The sequence below is a fragment of the Echinops telfairi genome, unplaced genomic scaffold, assembly GCF_000313985.2.
Source record: "Echinops telfairi isolate 266 unplaced genomic scaffold, ASM31398v2 ScPeMD7_1;HRSCAF=3_0, whole genome shotgun sequence".
NCBI classification, from domain to species: domain Eukaryota; kingdom Metazoa; phylum Chordata; class Mammalia; order Afrosoricida; family Tenrecidae; genus Echinops; species Echinops telfairi.
The window spans coordinates 80,818,209-80,841,276 of NW_022103896.1; the positions used below are offsets into that span (position 1 = coordinate 80,818,209).

The 23,068-nt window shown below is 37.5% G+C and overlaps 1 pseudogene; it reads left to right on the forward strand.

Moving 5' to 3' along the window:
- The first annotated feature begins 8,751 nt into the window (after window positions 1–8,751).
- On the forward strand, window positions 8,752–12,516 carry LOC115868479 (annotated as a pseudogene).
- The last annotated feature ends 10,552 nt before the right edge of the window (window positions 12,517–23,068 follow it).

Here is a 23,068-nt window from a genome sequence, read left to right on the forward strand (position 1 = left end):
AAAATTGCAACTTGAGGCTTCTTTTTTTTCAATTCTTTTAGTTTGAGAGGATTACTGAGACTGTTCTTTTTTTGATTTTCTAAATCCAGGTCTTAGTACATTTTGCAATAATACTTTGTCTTCTGCAATTGCCTTTTAAAATGTTGTTTATCTAGATTACTTTGTCATTTCTTCCCTTCACTTTACCTTCTCTATGTTGAAGAGTAAGTTTTAGATTCTCTTCCGATAACTACTAAGGGTTTTACATTTTCCCTCTGTTTTTAATGATCTTTTCCTTTTTTCATATATGCTATTCTTGATTTCATTTAATAATTTATCAGTTCTTTTCTCATTAATTTTCAATAAATTAAATCTGTTCTTGAAATGTGTCTAATTTCAGGTGGGATATATTCAAGAGCATATTTTGGCTCTCATAGACTTCATTTTGTTCCATTTTAACCTGAACTTATATATGAGCAACTGACGGTTTCTCAGTTGGCACCTGATCTTCTTCTGACTGATGATATTGAGTTTATCCATCATCTCTTCCCACAGATGCAGTCAATTAGATTCCTGTGCATCTTATCTGTTGAGAATCATTTGTATATTTGCTCTTTATGTTCTTTACAAAGAGGCATTTGCAATGAAAAACCTTTGGTCTTGCAAAGCCCTGTCATGAAATCTCCAACTTTGTTTCTATCACCAGTATCATATATTCCAAATCACAATAATTAGTCATGCACTTTGTTTTTAGGTCGACAATTTAAGACTGAAGCAGTTAGTAGAATTCTGCAGCTTCTTTATCACTAGCTTTAGTGGTTGGTGCACAATAGTTTTATTTACTCTACTTCCTTTTAGACAGATAGGTATTATTCTATCACAGACAGGATTGTACTTCAAGACTGGGCTTTGAATGTTCTTTTGACTGTGAGAGAAATGCTACTCCTCTTGCACTTGTTATTTCTCACATAGGCAGCCATATGATTAGCTGACTCAAAGTGGCCCAAACTGACCAAGTTCAACTCCCTAATGCCCAGGATATTGATCTTTTTGTGTTCCACTTTCACCCTTTTGACTACTTCCAGTTTTACCTAAGTGTGTACTTTTTACCTTTCATATTCTAATAATTAATTAATGATGAAAGTTGTTTCTTCTCATTTTGCGTGGTGCCTCGTGTTTGGAAAACTCACTAGCAAGGAAAATGTTGTTCTCACACGGAGAACTGAGAGACCAGGGTTGGGGTAGGGAGCAGGGATGAGAGCTGGAATTAATATATTGGGAGATCTATGGGTGACAGGCTGGATACAGAGAAAGAAAATATCACCCCCCCCCCACGTGCATATTAAAAATAGTAGGCAGCTTAAGGAGCAAGGCAAACAGGAGCTGTTGCCTAGGTTTTGTGACACCTGCAGTCCACATTCCTGCTCCCCAATGTCCCGTGATGACAGAGGTTTGAGTTTGACTATCCCCGTTACATCTCAGGAGTACTCAGGTCTGGCCTAGGAGCCCAGCATGGCCATAAGCTCAGCACATCCTCAAGGCAGGATTACTTCAGAACCGTTTCAGAGGCATCTGCAGTGGGCTAGCAGCAGGGAAGGGGGCATCTTAGAGTATGCAGAAGAATTAAACTGCTCCGCACCAGCAATTGAATGTGCCAAAGGTTCCCTTCATCCCGCCATGAAGGCAGACTCTGCTTTGAGCCGTCGCCCTTCCGCACTTGTGTTTTAGTTGCCTTCAGACCTGAGGGGTTTCTCTTCCTGCACTATATCTCAAAATGCTATGCTGCCAGTCCCAAGGTTTCAGCAGTGAATCCTTCAGAAGTAGACAGCCTACTCCTTCTTCTTCGCCTGTTCTCAATCTAGAAACGGTGCTAACACCGGGTTCCCCTGAGTGTCCCCGCTGGCATTCGACACACTGGGGGTAGAGCTTCCAGGATCACAGCAACACCCAGACCACCACAGTACAACGGAGTGACAGATGAGGATGTATTGTGATAGTCAATTTGTATTATTGCATGCAAGGGTGTAGGGAGGGAGGAACTCTTTTCTCGGCTTGGATCACTATGCTATCACTATGTTAATTTGATAATCTAATCTACATTTTTGTGTGTGTTCCTATCATTTGATGTTTTGCTTGAGATTCCAGAATACAGAGATGAGATCTGTGCTACTTAGTTTCCTAGATTACACCCAGTTTTCCCACAAACAGCACATTTTTGTAGACTTAAATGGCTTCTAATTCTGTGATGCCTATCCATTAATCAACTTGATTTCCATAGATGGAACTGCTAAGGACATATCAATTGTCATTGTAAACCCCCAAGCAAGCAGGAAATGTGCTTTCTTAGTTTTGATGCTGCTCTTAGACACGCTGTCATATAGTTGGCTCTTTGTTCACTCTCTTCAAGTATTGGGGACTCTTGCAGGTCTTCTAACAATCCTTACTTCCATTGTGTCAAGCACATTTGTACATATGTTGCCATCATCCTTTTCAAAACATTTTCTTTCTACGTGAGCCCTTGGTATCACCTCCTCATGTTTTTCCTCCCTCCCTCACCATTCCACCCTCATAAACCCTTGACAGATTTGAAATTATTATTATTTTTCATATCTCACAGCATCTGCTGTCTCCCTTAACCAATGTTTCTGTTGTTCATCATTCTGGGTGGTGAGGGGTGGGGTGGGGCTTTTATACGTTGATCATTGCAATCAGTTCCCCCTTTCTTACTCTACCTGCCCTGTACCCTCATGGTATTGATACTTCCATTACTATTCCTAAGGGGTTTTATATGTCTTGTATTCCCTGTGTTGAGATCTCTTATCTATACCAATGTACATGCTCTGGGGATAGTGGTGGGGCTAGTGGTGAAGGGGGTGGGGAGGATGCATTAAAGAACTCAAGGAATGTTATATGTGTAGTAGGTGCTATACAGCACCCTGGCTGGCTCATCCCTTCCGTGTGACTCTTTTTAAACCTCATTTCCAGTAGCTGAACTTATGTTTTTATGAATCCTACCTAGCTCAGTTTCTACAATACACTTGAGATCAGCGATCTACTGAAAGAGATGTCTTACAAAAGTGTCTACCAATTTGTTCTAAGAACATGTTTTTCTCCTTTTTCCAAATATATTGATATCTACTTCCTGCCTTGTTTCATTTTGTGCCTGTTGTTGGCCAAAAGGTTTCTTCAGTGACAAGATCCACACTAGATAAAATATAATCTTTCAAAGTACAACAAATGACTGAAGCATAGAATGTGAATCATAATTTTGTGCATGTGTGTAGTATATGATATAAGGATTTCTTTCTAATGCAATAGGGTATTTTATGTTGGAAAACATTTGCCAAATTGTTACATTTATTTTCTGCTGAGTTAAAAAGGAAGTGTTTCTTTAATCATTCTTATGAAACACAATGTTTTGTGTATTTTATAAATTTAATCTTCAGATATATATTCAAACAATTTATATCTCTATATTATTGAATCATTTTAGGTTTATCTTCTCTGTTTATTATTATTTTAATTATGTCAGATATACTATTTTCAGAAATCAGGAAGTAAACTATTTTACAAATATTTTTAAAGAGTAATGGGAGTTAAGGAGGAGATAAAATGGCCGTCTAGTATCAAATTTTGCTAGTCTCTATTCAACAAAGACTCAATAAATCAAGTAAAACAAATATAGATGATAGCCCTGAAACTATGAGCATCAAATGGAAGTATAAAGAATTACATTAAAAATATATTGGAAAAATAAACAGAATTAAAACAGAGATTGGAGAAAGAAATAGAGCAGCAACTCGACATTTTGGAGCACAGAAAGCAACATATGTAGTAAGGAGAAGCCAATTTCACAAAACTCCAAAAAGAGAGTGAACAAATCTGAAGTGAAGGTTAACAGAACATAAACTATATATCTAAGAAAAGAGAGTACAAGGAAACAATTGAGAACCTTAGAAACACGGGTGACTACAGAGCAGGAAGGGAGACAGCAAAACCACTACATAGATAAAACCACTGCTCAGAGTAGTCCCTACTGGTTTGGACGGAGGGCCAGCATAGATGAAGAGAGTAGCCTACAGACGGGCTCTTGGTTGAGTTGAGACAGGAACCAGACAACCAACTACTTTCCAGGGAGTGCACCAGCTCAGTGGCACAGAGCAGCAGCCCCAGAAGTGTACCCTTCGGCCTTCTCCTACCTTTCCTATCCACTCCTGAAGCTTCGTTGTCACCAGTGGTGAAGTTATCCTGCCTCCAGCAACCAGGTTAACCAGTAACACTTCCCTGTCTCCTCTCCCTCATCTAGTTTGTTTGAAAGACGCCACTCGGCCCTTGAGGTAAGCCAGCACTGCGCGGTCAGCCAGCCAACCCTGATCCGGTGTGCCTCCTGTGCACCATACTCCTTGTGTCTTCTGCCTCCATCGTGAGCAATGCACATTCCTGTGGACAGGGTGTATGCAAATGCTACCTTAGAGGCATTGGAAACCACTTCTACACTTTTAAAAATGCATTTTCTTCCCTTTGATCACTTTTTCTAAATGTATTAGTTTATTTTCCCCTCTTCCTCTTATGCTACCTTTATTTTCATTCATTTTTTCTCTCATTCTCTTTTCTGTTTGTTTTTCGATCCTTTCTCACCAGCCAGCCCCCCTGCCACCTACGGCTCACTCCATTAAAGAATGTCACCACATTTTGCACGGTTGCATCAAGAGATGGGGCACAACAGCTGCTCACCCTGCCCACAGTTGCTCAACAGGATCACCAGACAGAAGTCCATACTCAGCCACCATTCATTATGTCAACCACCTCGAATACCCTTAGTTTGCATCCGAACTAGTGAACAAAAAACATGTCTGTTCTTCCCACCTGTTTACATAAAACGAAAGCAACAAACAAACAGAAAACCAGACAGGTAGATAGAGAGAAAACAGGAGAACAACAAATCAGCAATAATCAACAAACAAATACAATAACCCTGAAATGTCCAAGAAAAGAGAAACAACTTCAAACCAAAGAAAGGAATGACAAGGTGGCTCCAGTGAGCAAACAAAATAAAGATATAAACAAACAAACAAAACCTGAGGATAAAAGATTAATAGAACTATCTGATAGTGGATTTGGAATGTGTATATTTATATTTATGATCAGATATACATATATCTTCCCAAGAGATAAAAGAAACCACAATCAAAATTAAGGAAAGCATAGACAATAGCCTTGAAGAAGAATAGCTATATTAAGAAATTTCCCTCTACTACGTCAACAATAAACAAAAAGAATTGTTGAAAATTTTCTAGAAGAAAACTTCATTAATATAATGAAAGGCAATAATATATCTATCCAAGATATGAACCACTGAACAATCCCACACAAGATAAATCACAAAACAGGGCTACTGAGAAACATCACAACCAAAGTTCCAAACCAAACACATGGAAACCTGGGGGTAGGTGGGGAAATACAAAAGGACATTATTTACATGGTGAAGAAATAAGGAAAAATGTTGATTTCTCAGCAAAAATCATGCAGGAAAAAGGCAAGAAGATGACCATTATAAAAACCTGAAAGAAAGAAAGAAAGAAAGAAAGAAAGAAAGAAAGAAAGAAAGAAAGAAAGAAAGGAAGAAAGAAAGAGAGAAGCCAGCTAAGATTATGTCCAGAAAGATGGTCCCTCAACTATGATGGCAAATCAAGACTCCCAGCCCAACAGAAATGAAGAGAAACTGTAAAATCAGACCAAACTTAAAACAAATCCCATCAGGAGTCTTTCAGATAGAAAACCCAACGCCATCAGATAGCAAACTAATATTAAGACAATTGACAATATCGTCCGTGAACCAACCGGATAACAAATTTTTAACAATAAAATAAGACTATAAGCCTGAAAATAGGGATCCAGAGATATCAATCTATAAATGATAACTAAAAATCAAAGAGAGGAAAAAATGTTACAATTATAGAACTTCGAAATGGAGAAGAATTCAAGCAAATATCAAAATAAAATAGACTTTTAAATTGTCGGACAACCACATAGATATTAAATAAACTTTTAACAAAAAACAAGGAAGAAAACCATAAGTATTCAGTAAACACAAAATCAATAGCATTAAACAAAATGTTAATAAAATCTGATAACATCTCAGCACAGAAATATACATGGAATAAAAATACCATTGTGACAATGAAAATAACAACAGAATGATAAAAGTAAGTTCACATTTATCAATATTTACACTTCGTTTTTATGGACTAAATACACCAGTCAATAAATGAAAATCATAGAATGAATAAGAAAACAGAATTCACTAATATGTTGACCACAAGAGTCACCTTAGACACAAAGATAGAATCAGCACTGTTTATCTAGATTTACTTATCCTGGATTTCATACACAGAAAATCACACAAAACAAAGAAACACATACATACACAAAATCCAATGAAAATGACAAAATGAAACAGAAATCTCAATCATACAGAAAGCAGATTTGGAAACCGATTGTGGTAGCCAATGTACAATTCTGTTGGACGTGATTGAACAATGGAATGGTTTGATAATTATGTATTAATCCCAGCTAATAAAGTTTAAAAAAAAGAAAGCAGAAAATATTAAAAACTGAAAAAAGCTTAAAATGGGTGGAAAGGAAGATAAAAAGGTCTTACATTTTAATGACATCTGTCAGAATGGACTTGAAAATACTGTCTGAGAGGATTCAAGCGAGGTTTCATCCCGGAGTCTCTGCAAATGGAGCTTATTCATGTTCTTGCTTCCCTTCTAGGTCTGTGTTGTTTGGATTTTTTTTTTTCTTTTTTAGTGAGTTGACTTCTGGTGGGTGTTACCCACTGCAGTGGTCTCATATTTGTGTAGTGCAGTTGTTGGTTTTTCTGACCATAGAGATCCGATGAATATTTTTTAATGATGACTTTGGTTTTGTGAATTCTCTAGAAATGTCCTTGTTTGAGAATACCTATATTTCTCTTTCATATTTACTGGATAGCCTTGCTGTATAAAGGATCCTTGATTGGCAATTTTTGTCTTTCAAAATTTGGAATGCTTGCTCCATTTTATTCCTTCCTGCATGGTTTCTGTGGGGAGATCACAGTTTAGTCTTATCTGTTTACCTTTGTAGGTGACTGGTTTGTTTCTCTCTCTCTCTCTCTCTCTCTCTCTGGCTGATTTCAGAATTCTCTCCTTTTCCTTTAAGGGATAATGGGACTAACCTAATTCTTGATGTGTTTGGGAGAAATTTAATCTGTTTGCTTCTCTGTGCTTCCTGGGTGGTTTTCCCGTGCTGGTTTGCAACATTGGGGAAATTTTGTTACATGACTATCCTTACTATTTTATCTGTAGATTGTTGCTTCCTGTTCTTGTATTCTGTGAAGATGTATATTATGTCTCATTCCTGCCTCCCACATCATTCTTTGGCTTTCTTCAGCCCCCCGACTCCCCCTTTTATTTTTGTTTGTTTGCTGTTGCTTTTTTCCCCCTTGATTGTTTCTCTCATTTGCTGAAGTCTGCATGGTTGTTCTCCACTTCAGTAAGATTCAATTTTCCTCTTCTTCCATTCTACTGCTCAGTTATGGTACCCTGTGTTTTATTTCTGTTTATTGCCTAGTTACTATGCTTCTTTTGGGTATGAGGTTCTTAGTATTCTCAATTTCTTCCTTTGTTTTCAAGACTGATCAACACATATCTTGTGTGGCCCTAAACATGATTCCCCTGTATTCTCTATCTGGCAGTTCAAGGGATGTTTTTTCTGTGCATTCCATTGGGTTTAGGTAATCTTCAGCTGCTGGCTTTTGTCTATCTTGATTTTTGTGTGGTTACCCTTGGTGGCTGTTGTCCACTTGGCTTAGTGGTCCAAATGCAGATGGTGTGCAGATTTGCGTAGGACTGGATTGGCTTTTGGAGTAGATGATTAAGATCAGACAGGGGCTGGAAATCATACTGTGTGCTTAGTTTTTGATGTGCAGCATGGAGGGGCTCAAGAGCAAGATTCAAATGATAGTATTAATCATAGGTAGCATTCTATGAGTTAAATAGAGTGATTGTTGGCAAACTGCAAGAGGGGTTTTAAGAGGTATGCTAGTACTTAGTTTATGTGGAAGCGTCTCACTGAGAAATGAAAAGTGGGACCTTGAGGTCGTAGTGGTTCGAGTAGGTGCAGAATATATTTAGTAATCTAGCAGTCACTTCTCAACCCCTATATAATATAGGGAGAATGCAGCAGATTGCTGTTATTGCATTTAAAGCCTAGAGCCCTTAGCTTGGTGGCACACTGCTTCCTGGCTCTAAGGGACAGTGTGTTCTGCAGGCAATGGAGCAGTATCGTGATTCTGCACCATGCCGTGCTATCCACCCTCCCCCCTGGGCTCCCAAGGTGGACCCCACCTATAGACTACAGGAATGGAGACCCTAGGTGAAGAGGGGCTTCTAAACAGGTGGAGCTCAGGAGCAGGTACATTCCAGCACCGCTGAGTAGCTGAGTTGGGGGATGGGGAGTCTCTGAGTCTAGCTGTGTGTACAGAGTTCTAGGTTCTCCTGGGGGGGAAATAGTTTTTTTTGTCTGTTTCCTACAAAGGAAAAAATCAAACATACTCTTGAAGTACCCAGGGTTCAGGTTGAGCGTCTGGTTTACCCAGGCAGGATTCCTACCTGTTAAATTCTGGGTGAGGCTGGTCCAGTTTGCTGGGAGTTGCTATCTGGCAATTTCTATCTTGGAGTTGACCTCTTGCAAGGATGGGGAGGGTGGATCAGGTGATAGCATGGAGCTATGGAGAGTCTACAGCACCTGCTGAGAGTTCTGGCCTCCGTGAGAGAGGGATGGGGTTGGAGGCACTAGGTAAAAAGTGGTTCTAATTGGTAGGGGATCAAGAAGGGGAGAGTTCCTTGCACTGGCGGGTGCTGGTGTTCCTTGTACTGGTGGGTGCTAGGTAAGAGGGGGCCATAGGGGATGCTCAGGTGCTGAACTCTGCACCCTTCTCCAGGGGTAAAAAAGCACAGGGGAAATCCAAAATAGTCCTGGAGTACTGAGAATTCAGGTCGCACATCAGGTTTCTGAGCATCAGGGTCCCTAGCTGTTGGTTTCGGGCTCAGGTGGGGAGAGTTCAAGGTGGGAGACCAGCTCGGTACCATCTTTCCAGGATCCACTCGTGAACACTTCAGAGTGGTTTTGTGCACCACAATTGTCCAATACAATGTTTCCTTTGAACTCTTGACTGCTACTTCCATGAGCACTAATTATATATCCAACAAGACTGTATCTCTGACAACTTCCTTCTTTTGTCAACTTATCATAATGTTACCTATTGATTCAGGACTTTTTTTCCACTTCACATTTAGTTTTAATCCCTACTGAGAGTGGCTATCATTGATCTTCATCAATAAGTGCTTCAAGTCCTCCTTACTTTCAGCAATCAAAGTTGTGTCTTTTGTATATTGCAGGTTGTTATTAAGATGTCCTCAAATCCTGATGTCAAATTCTTTTGATATGTTCAAATTTTGCATTATTATTTTCTCAGCATACATATTGAATGAATATGATGAAAATATACAACCTTGACACCACCTTTCTAGATTTTAAACTATGAAGTATTCCTTTGTTTTGTTCAAACAACTGCCTCTTGATCCACATATAGATTCTACATGAGCACAGTGAAGTGTTCTGGAATTCCTATGTGTGGTAGTTACATAAATTTATGTCAACTTGTGGGGGAAGAGAGACAGTGGTCACTGTAGATATGAAAATATTAATAATTTATAATTTATCAAGGGGTCACGAGGATGGGAGACAGGAGGGAGGGAAAAATAAGGAGCTGATACCAAGGGCTCAAATAGAACGTAAATGTTTAGAAAATAATGATGGCAACATATGTACAAATATGCTTGATGCAATAGATCTATAGATAGTTATAAGAGCTGTAAATGCCCCCAATAAAATGATCTTTCAATAAAATAAAATAATAATAAAAATTAAAATGTAGGGGTGAAGTTTAGCCTCTTTGTCAGCTCACAGCCTGATGATGGCCCCTTGTGGGCATGTTCTTTGCATAAAGAGGGCACTGGGAATCTTCCTTCTCTTTCTCTGCCTTCCCCTTCCTGCTGGGGACCTTGATTGCTGCCAGAGCAATGGGGGTGTGTCTACCACCGTTGGATCCACAAGACTGCACCCACCGGTCTGTGATCTTCCTGTATTCTGCATCATTGCATGTGGTTGAGAGACTTATGGACTAGTAACAGACTTATGGACTTGAGTTGGACTGGGCTGGGATATTTTCTTAATAAATAACTACTTCTTGATAAAAAAATCTCTTTCTTATACATATATGATTGTCTCTGGATTTGTTTCCTTAGTCAACTCAGCCTAACACATTATGCTTTGCAAAGCTATCATATTTTGTTATGATCTGCAGAGTTTAATGCCTTTACATAGCTAATAAAACACAGTTAATAGAACTGATCATATTGATATGTTTTAGGCTATTAAATCCAAACTTGCAGGCTTTCGATAAAAATTCACTCAGTGTGGTAGTCAACCAATCTGATGTCAACTGAAGGATTAACAGTGTAGGGGTGGAATCTAGGCTGTCAATCTGGAGACAGCCAATGAGACTTCTGTGGACATAGCCTTCTCCTGAGAATTCTGGAAAATCTTGTACTTCCTCCCTGAAGGCAGAAGACACCTCTCTCTCTCTGAGACTCTCTGGTAGACACTACAGAAGACAAGCCACATGGATGCACCCTCTGAAGCCGAAGAAGCCATAGAGAGACCTCTGTCAGCACTGAGATGCTTACAACGCCACTGGACCCAAAGACTTTCTACCCACTGGCTTGTGATCATCTTGCATTTGGCTTCATTGCATGTGTTTCGTGAGTCTAAAGAGGACTTTATAGATTGGTACCAGACATATGGGCTAATATCAGACTTATGGCCTTGGACTGGACTGGTTGAGATGTTTTCTTAATGTACAATTGCTCTTCCTAAAAACATGTGAGTTTCTATGGATTTGTTTCTCTAATCTACCTGAACTAACACACGGTAACATATACTAATTTAAAAATTTTATTTGACTGTATTCAACTAACTAAGTCTGTATTACATTTTGCCTGCATTTTCTTGCTTGTTAGATTTATATTTCTATAATTGGTGAAGAAGTTCTTCATATTTATGTTCTCTTAAAGACTGTAAGTAGAATTAGCATAATATCAACATTTCAGCATAATATCAACATTTATTATTTTCTCTTAAAGACTGTAAGTAGAATTAGCATAATATCAACATTTTCAGACAGAAATGACTACTGAAACAGCATGATTCTGTAGTTTTCTGTTAGGAGAATTAAAAAATAAAAATTCAGTTCTTTAGTTTATGAAAGGCTAGCTAAATATTATTTTTCTTCGTTAGTAAGTTTTGGTCACATGCTTTTAAAAATTGCCATCATTGTTAGGTGCCATCAAGGACATTCCATCTCATAGCAACGCACACACGTGCATCAAAACCTGCCCGGTCCCGCAGCCTTCCCACACTGTTGCCAGCCTGAGTGCACTGTTGCAGCCACTGTGTTAGTCCATACCATGTAGGGCCTTCCTTAATGTTGTCCTTTCTGAAGTAGACTCGGAATGGCAATAGGTGGCAGTGGGACGTGGACAGGAACACGTGGTGCTGCTACTGCATAGCACAGGCCAGAGGGATGACTTTGACATTTAGGATGATATTGATCAAAGCCTCTGACAAAGTTGTAGCTTCATTTAAGTGTGCTGTAAAAAATAGTGACATTTGTGAAGCTTCAAACAAACCAAAATACACACCTAAATATATATATATTTATATATATATATATATATAAATATATATATATTAAGAACCAAAAGAGCCTAAAAATGAATGCTACAACTACATTTAAGTAGTGGAAAGTTGGTGATACGTGATTTGCCATTTGGTCAGAGATGGCTGCCTTTACCGAGCTACTATTACTTCAATTTATTATAAGGAGAGAAACTTGTGTTGTGATTTACACTGGGTATGGAAACAGGAGCAGATCTGTCAAATCAACTGTTCCCAACTTTGGAGGAGTTCTTAATGTAGATTGGAATGTTGCTCAAGAGAGTGAAAATGAAACCCAAAGTAACTGGATGAAAGTGTAAGCTCCTCCACGTCCCCAGGAAATAAACCAAATAATGTCACATCTAAAGCCACTCCGCGACACTCTTTCTACTCCCCCCCTCACCCCCACTGCCAGGGTCAGAGGTGGGGTTCCCAAGTAAGCCAAACCTAAAATCCCATGGACCCTCCCCCCATCTGCCTATCATGCTGGCCACCTCTATTTCCTCCTGTAGCCCCAGCCACGTCCCCGCCACTTCCCATATGTGCAGATTCTCTTGATGAGACGGATGCTCTGGGAAGCATGTCTCTTTGCACATGAGCGGCTATCATACTATTACATGGATGTCAGACAAAATTCAAAAGAAGGAAAATGTTCTCCATTCAATTAAGGAGGAAATCTGCCATGACTGGACAAGTGAATCCCATTTTTTTTAACATTGTGGATAGCAAATTATTAAAAATGGAAACTTCTAAAAAGGGAAATTCCAATGTGATAGACATTTTGATGTCAAAACTCACATATGAAAGTTTGATTCTCATCCCTGCTAGAATTACCAGGGTTTCAAAATATATTCTCCCCAGATATGTACTGGTTAGTTGTGTGTAGAAATTTAATCAACCATTTAACTCTCATTTCCTATCTGCTGGAAATATTGCAGATAAAAGATCAAATGGCATGTTACCAACAATGAAATAATTAGACAAGCCCAGAATGTGGAATAGATGATAACAGCATTCATTTCTTATAAACAAAAAACAAAAACAAACAATTTCATAAAAGTGAAAAGGGGGTTGGGGGAAACTCAGTAGAGATTAGAAGGTAATTAAGAGACTTAACAACCAAATGCAGTGTGGCGTCTTTGATTGGGCTTACCCTCATTTCAAAAACGATTGTAAAATTATTTGGAGGAAATTCCCATTGAGAAAATATAAATATGGAATGAATTTAAAGTGATATTGTGTTATTATTGCTAATTTTTAAGAACTGTGATAAAAGTGCTACTACTTATTGGAGAATGCTTTAATTTGTCTGCTAAAGCATTTGAAAATGAAGTGCTTTAATGTTTCTAAGATATTTTAAGTGATTTAGTAAATTGTATGTGTGTGTGTGCGTGTGTGTGTGTGTGTGTGTGTGTGTGTTTGTGTGTGTGTGTGTTTGAATGCGTCAAGCATATATGGCAAAATGTTGATTACTTAATCTAGTTGGCTTGTATGTAGACATCCATTGCACTATTTCCCCCCATTTTCTCTATGTCTGGAAGTGATAATAAAAAATGTTCAATATTTTAAAACTGATTTATAGAAGAGTATTCGGTTTACTCTGGCAAGCATTTTAAGTTAAGTTGCTTGATTTTGTTTAAGTTTCATGCTTTTGAAAATTAGCTTTTAAGCTTTTTTAGGGAAATTATCAGTTGAACTTGTCAAACACTACCTGTCTGTATGGACTTCTGTTACCCGTGTTAAATGTTCTATGTATTCAATAAGGCTTCTTCATGCTGGCTGGTAGAAATTAAAATCCACCTAGCCCATTGTGAGTACTTGAAATTGTTCAGCAGGTAGATGTCTGCTAATTGTTAACTATTTGTTTTTTCTTTACATCTCTCTGGCAAGATATGGACAGATTCCTTATACAGCTGTTCAGATTGTCACTCTGCCAGAGACAGCAAGGGGCTGGATCCCTGCAGGCTTCTGTAGCTCTTTCTTGGCAGGGCTATTTCCTATCTACTAGTTTACCACAATAAATCTAGTCACGTTGACCTCGCCAAAATGTCTCTATCCTTGAACTCTAAAAGAATACGGACTCTGTTGTGGTTTTCCTCTTCTGAACATTTGCTTGAAATTGCCCATAGGCAGAAATCTAGCCATGAGGTGAAGAAATTCTTTGTGGAACCTCAATCATGTCCTAAAAATGATTGCCAATATTCTAAATTATAATTTTTCCAATTTTCTGTTTTCGTGAAAAAGTAAGTCACTACTTTTAGCTCTCCGTAGGTAGAAACAATTTTACCTTTTTTCTTCCTTGTGGTAAAATATCAAGTGAAGATTCTTTTATAGGTATATTCTGGAACAGACAATGCTCTGTAAGGCTTTTGAGTGCAAATTTATTTCATTTTCAGAATTCCATTAGTTCTCTAATGTTATTTTCCCCATTATTCAAATAAAATAACCAAACCTCTGGATCTGGAGCATAAACATGTTTTCTCTAGGTCACATAGCAAGGAAGTGGCAGATTTAGGATTTAATATAAGACAGTCTGAGTCCAGAGCTTGTGCTGTGTCACTTAGATTACTCTAATGGCTGACACCTATATCTAATCTTCATAGTGCTCTCTTTCATTTAAGTCCCACGGCCATACTATGTGAGTCATAAAGCAGAGCTCTGTGTCTTCATTTGTAAAACGATAGGTAAAGGTCTTATTAAGATGTATGAAACATATTATTTGAGTGATTTGATATTTAAGAGACTGAATTTTGAGAGTGCTCTGACCATAACCTTCTTTGTTTCAATTGCTTCCAGTATCTTGTGCTCACTCAGGTTGCTCTTCACTCGTCAAGGGCCCTCCTTCCGTCCTCAGCATCTATGAGGAGCCTCACTTTTCCTAAGGCTTTATAACTGTCTATACATTTTATTCCCCTTTTCCTTTACTGTATATCAACCTAGAAAGGCTTTTCTTTGGGAACTCTAGGCTGCTGGAATATGCGGCAGAATATTGCATGCACATCCCTATTGTTTTAATTCAGTTCTCTACTTAACTATCCTAAGATATGAAAGGGAAAGAAAATGCAGGGCTTAAAACAAAATACTACTTTTATATCTCTTTTTTGAGTGAATAGTGACTGGAGACTTAAAAACTTGTTGGCAGGCATCTAAGAGACAGCCAGTGGTCTCTCCCCATCCAGGAAGTAATCATGTTGAAAAAGAAAGACATACAAAAACTATGAATCCAAAGGACCAATGGCTCATACAGACAGACATCAGTCTCTGTCACCTTGAGACAAGAACTAGATAGTGTCTGGCTACTACTACCAACTGCTCTGAAAGGGGTCACATTAGAAGCTCCTGGATAGAGTGAGATAAAAATACTAAACAAAGCTCAAAATAAAAAAAAAACATTACCAGTCTTACTAGTCAACTAGAGACAGGTGGGACCTCTGAGATTATGATCCTTCGTCACCTTTCAGGCCTAGAACCCAACTCATCCTTGTGGCAGAATAATTTACAATTTAAGATTACAATGGGCTATTACAATTGCTATTCCTCAAGGACAAAGTTCAGATGGTTAGGAAAGGAGAAGACATCGAAACAGGAGACACCAGGAGAAAGTGTAGTAATGATGGGAGATCAAGGGAGTTGTAGTTGAGGAGTTGAAACAAATGCACATAAATTGTTGAATTTAAAACTGAGGATTACAACTCAATGGAAAGAAAACCAAAATGCTCACAACTAGATCAGTAGGTAACATGATCAACAGAAAAAAGTTTGAGGTTGTCAAGGATTTTGTCTTGGTTGGATCCACAAACAATGCTCAATGGAAGCAACAGCCAAGTGATCAAATGAAGAGCTGCATTAGGTTAATACTGCTGCACAGGACCTCTTTATTGTGTTGAAAAGCATGGAGGTGCGTTGCAGATTAAGGTGTGCCTGAGCCAAGCCATGGTATTTTCAATTGTCCCATATGCACATGAAAGTTGTTGATTGAATAAAGAAGACCAAAGAAGAATTGGCGCATCTGAATTATGTTGTTGATGAAGAATATTGAAAGTATCATAGACTGCCAAAGAAAAAACAAATATTTTCAGAAGTACAGCCAGAATGCTCCTTACATGCAAGGATGGTGAGACTTTGTCTCACATACATAGGGCATGTGGTCGGGCGATAACAGTCCCTGGAGGACATCATGCTTGGTAAAGTAGTAGGGCAGTGAAAAAGGGGAAACCTTTTAAAAAAATAGAGTCATGCGGTGGCTGCACCAATGAGTTCAAAAATAAGAATAATTTGAGGATGGCATAGAACGGGGCAGTGTTTCTTTCTGTTGTGCATAGGACTTCTCTTTGTCAAAATTAATATGAGGGCACCTAACAACACCATCCACTCATTTGATGGGAGGTTCTGAGCTTGGTGTAGAAGAGCCATGAAGAAATTTCACTCCACCAGATCCACTTTGCGTTAAATTGTTAGATAATAAAGGCTCTGGAATTGCCATTAATTGCCATTACTTCTTAATGGAATGCAAACATCCTTTTTATGGTAGATTTTAATTCTAATTTTTTTTTTTGTATGTTGACTTCCATGTTATCACACATATAGCTATAAGCATCCCTATTATTTATAAACTAAAAATTATTCAAATAGAATTGATGATTCATATTTCTCTAGAAATGTTTGTCATTCATTGATAGTTCAATAATGTTAAAGTACTTGATTTTTTCCCCAGTATGTTCTTTCAAATAAACTAAAGGTCAAGAAATTCACATTTAATTAAAAATCTCAGTATCCTATTTCTTTTTATGCTCTGGTCTGGAACAAGGACAAAGAGTAGCTGTAAGATGAAGAGAAGGGTGGTAACTTTTATAAGGCCATTTGCGGGCAATTAAGAAAACTCTACTTACCTGGTACCACTTACCTGCAGTACTGCTGCAACACAGACTGTATGGGCATACTGCATTTTATTCCACTTCCTGTTATTGCAAGGTTTGTTGTATATATTGAAGGTTTGTTGTAAACTGTTTCCAAGAATGGAATCGCAGATTTGACAAATGTGTTAAGTGCAATGGAGAGCACTTTGAAGGTGGTAAGCTTGTTTTGTAACACAATTTAAATACATAGCCTTGGAGCGGAAAAAAAAATTGTTTTCAGTAACCCTCGTATTTGCTTTATTTTTATGCTCTGAAAGCAAACCTGCAATATTTCCAAGGTTTGCTGCATTTTGAATCACATTTCCATTTTTCCTATTTGAAAATGTTCTTTACTCTCTTCCAAAGTAAACAATTATAAACGTTTAGAATTTTTTGATCTAACATTTTCTTTTGTCTTTGAGGGAGGTTTTTCAGGCTTTTAGAAACATCCAGCATGACAGAAATAGAACATCTTGTTATTTTAACAACTAATCTTCCACAAAGTATTTGCAGCTACTTTTTGCATACTCTAAACGTGGTTTCATGAAGATAGTCCTTGCTTTTGAGATACCTTGAATTTTTCTATTTGAGTTAGTGTGTTTAGATGAGGGGACCTACTCTACTCACCACAATAATCAGTATTTTCATACAGTTACTTTATACACATACATAGTAACTCTACCAATTCTATGTTTGAGACTAATAGTTCTATTGAACAGGACTGTTGGAAGTGAAGTAAGAATGAACTTTCACTGAGTTACAAAGTCAGGTAAAATTAATTTAGTGATTATTTTTTAAAGCATTAAGTAAATTAAATGAAACAAAAATGCTGAATTTGAGTGGTAAGAAAATGAAGAACTGTATGTATTGAGCACTTTTTTTATTTTTAGTAAACACTTACTTAGCACTATGTTAATCTCTCTTCTTTGGAATATCTCATTAATAACTAAACAATTCCTTTTACAACCCATACCTGATTTAGGAACAGTGAGTAAACAGAGAATGGAAAATTCCTTTACTTTAAAATAAAGATGATCTGCACAGGTTACTTGGTTCAAAGATAACCTTCACTGTACCCCATGACTACAATCCCCTGGGGAAATAAATAATAAGTTCCCTAGAAGCTGTTTCCTCCACCCCTGACCCCCTAGTTCCCATAGCTAATAGCTGAAAGCCCCTAAGAATTTGTCCTTCATAAACAGCCCATCAGAAGATTTCAATTATGCCTAGGAGATATGGCCTCATCATCTGACCGAACCCAGAACATTGAAAGTTATTTTAAGGAATTAAAATTCCCCTGAACTGTGTCATTTGTTTGCTGCCCAGATTCATATTAGAAGCAAGGTGTCTGGTGGCTACATCTACTCCAAGATCTAGCCCACCCCTCTTATGAATGCTGCATACTTTTCATGAATATGTATAACTTCCTTTTTCTCCACTTTCCTAGAAAACTCCTCCTTGATGGAGGCTGATTTTTATGAGAAGGAAAACTCACTGCTTTTCCTTTGTTTCCAAGCAAACATAAAATCTCGGCGTGCACCTGTATGCAATCTTTGCCTGTTCTTACCAAGGACAGGCAAGGAACCTTTGAATGTGTGGAGGGCCCTGGGTAGTGTGGTCCTCAAACCAGGAACACTTAGATGACAAAACTGAGTCTCAAGAAGGTTTGATTCACTCAAATTCAAATGCTGAGTCCTGACCTCAAACTCATACTGTGATTGCTCTGATGTATATAAGAAGTTTGCCATGCCAAATGCTTGAATTTTCATGTTTCCTTTGTGAAAATAATTTTATTCTAAGGAATAAAATATATTTGGAATTGATTCATTTTATGCTTAAAAGGCTTTGTTGTTAAGTGTTATAGTCATATTTTAGTCTTGTTGTAAACAGGAAATGACTAACAATGAATTTGATATTTCACAATATTTGAAAAGGTTTGAAAAGAACATTTTATAAAATCGCTGTTTCACTGCCTTAGGTAAAATTCACATCATAGGATTTTTCCCTGTAATATTTATTTCTAAATGACATAGTGTGTAAAGGAAAAACGGTATAGTTGAAGAAAAGAGGAATCAAAGTGATAAGTGCATTTTAAACAGCAAATATTTTAAAATTCCTATATAGTAAGGAATACACGAGATGTATGTTATTTACGTTTATGTGTTTAAGAAACCAGGCCTTCATCTCTCCCATCTGGAGGATAATGGCCCGCCAGTGTAGAGGGACTGGGCACTAACATGACCTCAAACAGAGTATTATCTCAAAGTATGTGCATTTGATTTAGCCAAAGTTTTACAAATTAATTAGTGGCCATGAGATATGAGGATGGCAAATCATTCAAATTGTTAAAATGTCAATGGCTTCTAATGCAGAAAGTTTTCTCATATAAATTAAGAAAATCATTAATAAAGTATTTTGCTTTGTTTTTAATTTTAATGAAAGATATTTCATGTCTTAATGAAGAAAGCATTTTCAGTGCAGTAGAATAGATCAATAACATAATGATAGAAAATAATAATTATCTGATAAGTAAAAGGCAAAAAGGATACTTTTGAATAGAAATGCTGAGAGGGGTGGATCTAAAATCTTTCTTTATAAAAAAATCAGTAAAAAAATCGTGCTTTTCTATAAACAAATTACATTGAGGGTTGATATTTTTCTACTAAAATTTCCCTTTGTAGTGAACACGACTTAAATGTGCTTTTTTTTTAAAAAGCAAATATATGTTTCTGATGCTTTTGTATATGCTGTAATTCACATCATTTTCTGCTCAAACATATCATATAATTTCTGAGCTGGGTAGCTTTTCACCAAGCCTTAACACTTTATAGTAAAAAGTGAGTAATTCTTGTTATATTCTAATTGTTACTTGATTTACCATACAATTCAAATTGTGTACAAATTAGCTTTTACTCTAAAAGAGTATAACTCAGTATTTAGTAGACAACACAATCCTTAAATATCACGTCTCAAAAATGTACCAAAATAACCCTAATAAACATGTCAATGGCACCAAATGTTTACAAATGTAAAGACAGTGTATAGAGAAAAGTAAATATACATACATAACAAGCACCATCCAACCGAACTTCCTCATAGATTCCATGTTGCTTCATGTGTTTTTAATCCGATACTTACAGGTTCATACACATAGTGTGAGAAATCTTTAAACAACTGGTGTTCTCTGCATGAAAAAAAATGTTATCTTGTCATTTATTCGGATAGGGAGAAAATTTGATGATGTAAATAGTGGAATATTGTAAAGAAAATGCACCCATTTCCCTTGAGACATTTAATGCTTTTTTACAATAGTTCTTGTCCCCTTTCTTACAGATTGCTCCAGATAGAGCCAGAGAACACAGAAATTATTTCTTGTCTTTTTATTTGCTTTATATTCAACTAGTCTTGTGTGAGATTACGATAAAAGTCAAATTTTTGTTTAAAAAGAATTGTTTGTTTATTGTGTATTTTGTTAATTATGTTTCAATATTATTTTTCTATGCTGTAAATACAGTATCTATTAAGTGAAAAATGAAGAGTACATTTGTCCAGTAAGCAATGTCATTATTTGGGATATTGTATGCTAGTCACTTTTTCTGGAAGAAACAGAGAACTCAGGGAAAGTATCTGACAAAGAAGATCATTTCCCTTGCATTCTACCATCCCCACTTGACTAGCTAATGGTGTTGTGTGTCTCAGCTCTTCTAAGAAGGTTCCTCAATTTGGCTTCCCATTTCTAATGAGATGAACTGACTACTCTAGAATGTCCATATGCCCGCTTCAATGCACGGAAGTCCTTTCCTGCACACACCTGTGCGTACTATCTGTGCTCCTTTAAAAAAAAATCCATTAAATATTGAAACCTACCCAGACAAAACAGAACAAGCAGTTCTATTAAAACGTATATATAATCCATCTAGTTTTTAAAAATTGCAAAAACTTGGGTATCTCTTAGTATAGCTAAGGTAATAGTAGATAGTCAACTCCACGAAAACAATATTTATGGGCTCATTTGATGGTTTATAAGCCACTGTTATATTCCCAGCAAATGGCCAAGAGCTTGGCGCATATTTGAGAAGCGATAATTATTGTTGAAAGAATGCTTTTTCCTTGAACATCTGACAGGACTAGGGTGGGTAAAGCAACTAGAAATAGTAGAAATAAAACATGATCTCTGAAAGTTTAAGTAAAGGTGTAGGAGAAAGAACAAGAAAAATGGTAAGTGATGTTGAAGTTCTTAGCAAGAACTAGTCTTGTTTTCAACTGGCTTACTACCTTTCTCAACTCCATGCCTCCTCTTGGATTTATGCTGTTGTCACCTCTGCTTCATGTTTCTTCAAACTATGTCAAATTTAAACCCGGAATTATGGACACATATTTCACATATTTTCAAAAACCTAAAAAGCTTAAAAAATGCACCATGAAATATACATGTTTCTCTAATTCTTAAATGCTTCCTCCCCTCCACCCCCACTAACATGATCTCAATTCTACCTTACAAATCCAGCTCGACCAGAAGATGTACACTGGTACAGATGGGAACTGGAAACACAAGGAATCCAGGGCAGATGAACCGCTCAGGACCAGTGGTGTGAGTGACGATACCGGGAGGGTAGAGGAAAGGTGGGGTGGAAAGGGGGAACCGATTACAAGGATCTACATATAACCTCCTCCCTGGGGGATGGACAGCAGAAATGTAGGTGAAGGGAGACATTGGGTAGTGTAAGACATGTCAAAATAATAATAATTTATCAAGGGTTCCTGAGGGAGTGGGGAGCAGGAAGGAAAGGGGAAAACGAGGAGCTGATACTAAGGGCTTAAGTGGAGAGCAAATCTTTTGAGAATGATGAGGGCAACTAATGTATAAATGTGCTTGACACAATGGGTGTATGTATGGATTGTGATAAGAGTTGTATGAGCCCCCAATAAAATGATTTTTTTTAAAGCAATCTAAGCCTCAAAAAAAAAGCATTATGTACAAAAACATATAAACAAAATCCTGCATTTCAATGGAAGGTAAAGGAATCAAGAGTAAGTTTGCATTCAATTTGTAGTTTTGCAGTTTGTGTTTGTTCAAGATTAAGTCCTCAGAGGAAAAAACACAAGTGGAGGAAGCACAAGATAAAGAAGGGACACAATTGTGTATGAAAAGTTTAATTGACTTCAAGAAGGTAGAGACAAGAATGTAGCACTGATTGTCCACCAAGACAAACGATTTTCTTTATTTGAAAGCTTACGTAGAATGCATTTGCCTTTCAAATGTTTTTAAATTATTGGCAGCTGAAATGTCTGTTTCTTGCTTCTAACCCCAAACATTTAAATATGATATCATTTAAAGCTCAGAGTCAAGATAAACAGACGTTTTTTCCGTCTTTGCTATAGAATTTAGCCAGCTGCCAGGAAGTAGGAGGTTTCAATAAACAACTGAAATTGCTGCAACTGGTACAGCACGGAGCCATCCAATGACGCTGTGTGATCATCTTACTGCCTCACATCAAGAGTACTTCTGTCTAGGCCTTCCTTCTTGGACTTGGGTAAAGTACATTTACAGTGCCCTGTGGGCCCGGTTGAGGATAGAAGCAACTCTAGTGACAGCATATATGTATAAGGAAGATCTTTTTATCAAAAAGTACTTGTATTTAAAGAAAGTATCTCAGCCCAGTCAAACTCAAGTCTGTAAGTCCAATGCTCCATCAGTCCCTCTTCAGAGTCACCCAGCCACATGCCATGACGCAGAATTCAGGACAATCAGAATGTACGCTAGGGGGTGAAGTGGAGTGTGCACCCAAGGGCTCCAGCAACTCTCAGGTCGGTGGCCAAGATTCCCAGCAAGCAGGAAGGCAGGTGAGAGGGCCAAATGCCCTACCACATAGCTTTAGGCTGCGACCAGATGGACAGGTTTGATTTCTCCCCTAGCCAGAAGTGTATGGTTGACATCAAATCACCTAATTGCCACAAGCGCCAAATGTTTAAATTTGTGCATTGTACTTTTGGTAAATGTCAGGGCTTTTACCAAAACCATCTTAGTTAAAATTACAGTATTTTATATCATTATGATATGTTTATTATTGTGAAATAAACCAGCCAGTAATATTAGAAATTGATATAATACAATGAATAAAAATTATCCTAAAATGTGAACAACTAATTGGCTGATAACAGTAGATCACCCGAGAGGTGATGATTGTACCCTTGCTTAGGTAACAGTCAAAAGATATTATTACATAATTTCCAAACTGCTGAAAGTAATTGTCCAGGCAAGCTGACACAGCTTTTCTTTTTAATGTTTCCAATTTAAGACTTTTATTTTATTTAGCTCAAGGAAACTTGGGTAATTGGCTCCTTGTTCCCAGGACCCAGCCGTGGTACCA